Here is a 5276-nt window from a genome sequence, read left to right on the forward strand (position 1 = left end):
TAAGAATTTAGAGGAACTTCTCTGAATTGATAAAGAATATCTATTTTTAAATCCTATAGTTAACTTCATCCTTTAAGGTGAAGCCTAGATATTTTCCCCCAAGGACTAAAAACCTAGCAAGAACAAGTACTCTCACCACTATCATCCAAGATATTTTATTTTATTTTTTCCATCTCTTTTCCTATTTTACAATTCCTATTTTACAATCCCCACTGGAAGATGGGGAAGAGTCAGATGTCAATCAAGAGAGTTAAAAGGTACAGCAGGTCCCTAAGAAGCTGAGCCCTATGGAAAGGGATATGGCAGAAACTCCTCAGCTATTAGGGGGCCTATAGCAAAAGGAGCCAAGGTCTCATCTCACATGGGGAGCTCAGGAAGATGGACATCTCCCAGTTTCTCCCCCACGCAGTCCAGCGCTAGGGCAGTAGGGTAGGGCTGACTTCTTAGGGTGTCTAGACAATGGTCTAAGGAAGCTTCAGAATTTTCCATTCCCCAGTAAGTGGATGGAACAGCAGACAAAGGAGCTGAAAGTTCCTTATCCCCATGTGGCACTGAAGCCACTGAAAGAAAGAAGGACCGGAAGAGCACAAGTCAGGGATGAGACAAGCAGAGCGATGACCTTGTGTATGGGTGATCAAGGTCCAAACAGGACAAGAGCCTCTCAGTAGACACTCAAGTGGCCAATGTCAACCACCACACAATAAAGCACCCACTCTTGGGTACTTGGTGTTCTACAGTTTACCACCACAACATGAAAGAAAAGAGAAGTGACACCTTGAATAAATTGAAAACCTGAACCAATTGGATTTACTGTCTGCCTCCTGTCAGAATTGGGCTCAAAATAGAACTGAAGCGCAATTATAGGAAAATACATTGCTTTCATATATAAGCTTATGGCCTGAGTGTTGGACTGCTGTGCTCATTTGAATGTAAATTTGCCCTTGTCACTTGGCAACCTGAGACAGAATGACCAATAAAGAAATCTAGAGAGCTCAGTTGTGAAACATCAGAGTTCTCACCCACTTAGGTGACCCTGAGGTGAGTGAAAGGAGGAGGGAAGAGAAGACCCTGGTTGAAAGAAAGATCACAACAGTGGGAAGACCCTGACATTCCCAACATATCAAGCCATTTAGGAATTGAGTTCCAGAAGTTGATAAACCTTGGGGGAAAGTATTGATCCCTGGAGGGAACACAAGGCTCCCATCTGCCCTCTTTTCCATCACCTACATCCAGAAACCCTAAGATTCAGGACCCTAAAAGAGAAAGGCAAAGCTTTTCTTAAGAGGGCGTGTGCCAGAATTCTTTCTAGGAAAACTCAAAAGAATTTAAAAGATTTGTAACAGAAGCCTTCTCATCTGCCACACAGACCTGTGACTGATGAAGAAACTGATTACAGATCAGGAATTCCTGAAGCCCAGGCAAATATCAGCTCTCCCAGCTTATAAAAAATTCTCTGGTACATTCACCCTTCACTGGCTGACAGCAGATGGGAACCAGTGGCCCAGAACAAAATACAAATGTACCCAGAGCTCAGACTTTGGCCCAACTCCGAGTTCTGTACTCACACTGTAGCTCCTCACATGCCTCTTTCATATCTATCCTCAGAGAGTAGGACAAATCACCCACTTTAAGACCCTAAAGTTCCTCCCCAGGGACCATCCCCAAAGATGCCACACCCAACAGATGTGGAGAAAGGAATTAGCTGGGCAGCCATGAGCACCTGGCACAGACGCTTTGTGGACACTCTCAAGTTGCCATGTCTGTACCAGACCTGCTGCAGAGTGACATGTGGCTGCACCCATGAGTCACTTCCTCTTCCTGAGCATTGTTTTCTTTATTTGTCAAGTGGGGTTGGCAGAGAGAGAAACCTCCAAAGGAGCCTGTAACTCTGATGCTTGACGAAAACACAGCAAATCCATAAGGCAAAGTCACTCAGTTCACTTCCCTTACAGCTATACTAACCAGGGTTCTTTCAGGTGCTAGAAACTTTCAAGTGACTTGGGCAGAAAGGGGAATTCACTGGTTAACTGCAAAGTGGATTTAGGCCCAGTTGGATCCAGGTAGTTGAACAACACTATCAAAACCTAGCCTCTCTCCTTTCATTCACTTACTCTGCTTTTCTTATGATGGTTTCAGTCTTGCCAATACTGACTGGTTGGCTACTAGCATCTCTAGGCTTACATCAGGCAGTTTTGCATCCCCAAGAGAAAAGAATACAAATTCCCTGAGGGCTTCAGAATTGAGTTTCTTGACTCTGATTGGCCTCACTTAGGAAACATGACCATCTCTAATCCATTCACTAAAGTGAGTGGGGATGTAATGCTTTGATTGGTCAGGCCTGGAGCTGGGGCGGAGTCACTTTTCATCTGAGCCCTGTGGGCACAGAAAAGAAGAGCCCCAGAGAAAGCAGAGGTATTCTTACCAGAACAGGGAATGAACTCTGGGTGGCTCTTACTTTTCTGGATGATGTTGCCACTGACCTAGAATTCTGGCATCTTAGACTTTTGAAGTCCTATGGGCAACTCAGCCTACCCTGGTGTGAGGTTCAAGTCAGAAGAGCTGAGAGGTGAGCCCTGCTGTCCCTACCTACAAAGAGGGCAAAAGCACCTGTGTTCAGAATTGGGAGCAGCCTCCCAGCAGTCTCCCTACCCATCGCATCAGCCCAAGAGCAAGGTCAAAAAAGGCGATGATAGCAGACACAAAGCCACCTCAGAGAGAACAGAATTCTCCACATCATTGTGATCCCCTCTGCAAATTAAATATCTATACCTGGCAACTTTACCCCTGAGGCCTGGAGCCTTCAGCCCGGGCACCGCCAAATGCCTTCCACTGGGCATTTGCTCTTCCCCAAACCCCCAAGCCAAGACCACTCACAACCTGAGCTTCCTGTGCAATAGGGTTCTCCCCAGCAGGACCTGCATCCTATGGATCTGGTTTATGAATGACACTAGATCTCCACCAGATCCACTCTCCATCCTGCTCCATGTACCAAGAGGTGGATCTTTATGGCCCTCTGCCTCTTGATTAGGTTTGTCCTAAGGGAGATTCAGAGAGAAGAATTTGGGATTGAATCCTCCTATTCTCACCTGCCAGGTCACCATGGAATTTTTGTGTCTCTGAGGTGACAGTCATAGCTCCTGTCAGATGAAACCTCTCCACACACTGTCTTCAAGCCTGTGTGGTAACAGTTCCCAACGTTGTTGACCCTAGGGTGCTACACCATCCCTCATGGTTTCCCTGGTCCTGACACGCCTTTTTAAATAGTTCTTTTATTAAAATTTCTCCTATTACTCAGAGCGTGCTGATTCCTACCATACCCTACCTAACACACAGCCCATTCATGTGACCCCTTGGGTCCTCAAGGCAAAACCTAGTGCTGTTTCTGAACTTCACAACTGAAAGGAACCCACTCTTGTGTCTTTAAAGTTTGACACAGCAGAGGAGCATCCAGCTTAGATGTCAGCCCTTAAAATGAGACTTTGTTATCAGAATGCAAAGGTAGTAATTAAACAGATGAGGAAATTGAGTCAAAGAGAAATAAAGTAAGTTGCTGTAAAAGATTACATTTATGCTCAGAGGGAAGGGTGTTCCAGGCAGAGGGAGCAGCATGTGCAAACACGAGAGGCATGAACAGCCCAGGAGAGACAGGGAACCTCATGGGGCTCAGCAAGAACACAGCAGAGGGTGCAAAGCAGGAAAGGGATGAGCCTTCAGTATCGTGCTGGTGAGTTAAAATTTATTCTAAGAGTAACTCTCAGTTATCCGAGTGCTCAAGAAGCAGTGTGATGTAGTGAAAACCACGTGGAATATAGAATCACATCAATTTGACCCTACCATACATAAGTGGTCTGTGCCTGGCAGTTTCTTTAATTTCTTTGAAACTTAGTTTCCATTCAAACCTGTTATCTCCTTCTTCTTCCCAGGAACTTGACTAGTCTCCATTTCCAAGCTTCCCAATTCTCACCAATGGAATATGAGCAGGAAGGACTGTGCCACTTCTGAGATGGAAGCTTTAAGAAAAAGGGATGCCTTCTCCACACTCTTCCTCTGCCAAAATTAGCATCTACCAGCATAATGTACAAGCTTAGAGAATAGCAGAACCACAGTATGAAGGAATCCTGGATTCCTGAGTCACTGTGTGGAGAGATACCACCCAATTATCCTGACTGTTAATAAACAAAATTCTGCTGGACTTAAGAGAAATAAACTTCCATCAAATGTAAGGCATAAAATTTTGCATTCACTTGTGCCAGAGTTCAGTCTTTGCCAGCTGAGATGCTGGAGGGGCTTTGCTTCTTATGCATTTTGGCTTTGGGAAAGGGCCATCTTCCTTCCCCTGTGTTCAGAGAATTGGCAAGTATAAGGGTCAAAGGGTGGGACAACCTCAAAAGTTATTTATTAGCTGACTCTCCACTTTGGGCAGCTCAATTCCAGTAAGAAACTCTCATTGATTTGCCCTTTTTTACTCAAAATACTGAAATTGACCTAACAATAATGGATGGGTTTTAAAAACTTCCTGAATTCCATTTCTTAAAAGTCTCTCTTATTTTGAATTATGCAACAAACCTACCCCCAAAGAATCCATAGAGGACCTGGGACCAGTTTTTCCCCCATCTAGTAACACAGAAAAATCTCTTCTCTAGGACACTCCAGAACTCTCCAGAACTAGACCATTATAGATAAATGAACATTCAAAAAAAGATCCGTTCCCTCTTTTAAGCACCAGAAGTTTTTCACAGAAAGCATTTCTAAAATATCTTTGCATGTTCTTGTCTTATTTTCTTACTATAGAAACTTTTTATTACAAAGAGTGGCAAATACAGATAAGAAACAAAGTGAAAAAACATTGAATCTAAATGAGAAGCAGCACACATGTGATGTCTACCCTCCTTCCACTCCCCTAAAATGATTCATAAGATCAGATTAGCTGGGCCTGATCCCAATGAATAGGGTGGTAACTCTTTGACTTCTTTCTCATATCATCCTATAAGTCAACCCTAATCCTCTATATATGACAAAATGTGATCCAAAGAGAGAATACTGGAGAGGAAAGAATGGCAGACTAAGATCCCAAGATCCTGGATTCTAGTCCTAGCCAACCATGAACTCCCTATGACCTTGAGTATCATTTTCTAAATCAAAAAATGATAAAGTTGGACTGAATCATTCCTGAATTTTCTACCAGCTCTGTATCAGTTAGGGTTCAACAGGAAACAGATGGGAAGCTCAAGTTGAGTAAAGAGGGAGGAGAATATAATAAAGGGACTCTTTACAGA

This window comes from Sciurus carolinensis, chromosome 2, assembly GCF_902686445.1.
Source record: "Sciurus carolinensis chromosome 2, mSciCar1.2, whole genome shotgun sequence".
Classification (NCBI taxonomy): Eukaryota; Metazoa; Chordata; class Mammalia; order Rodentia; family Sciuridae; genus Sciurus; species Sciurus carolinensis.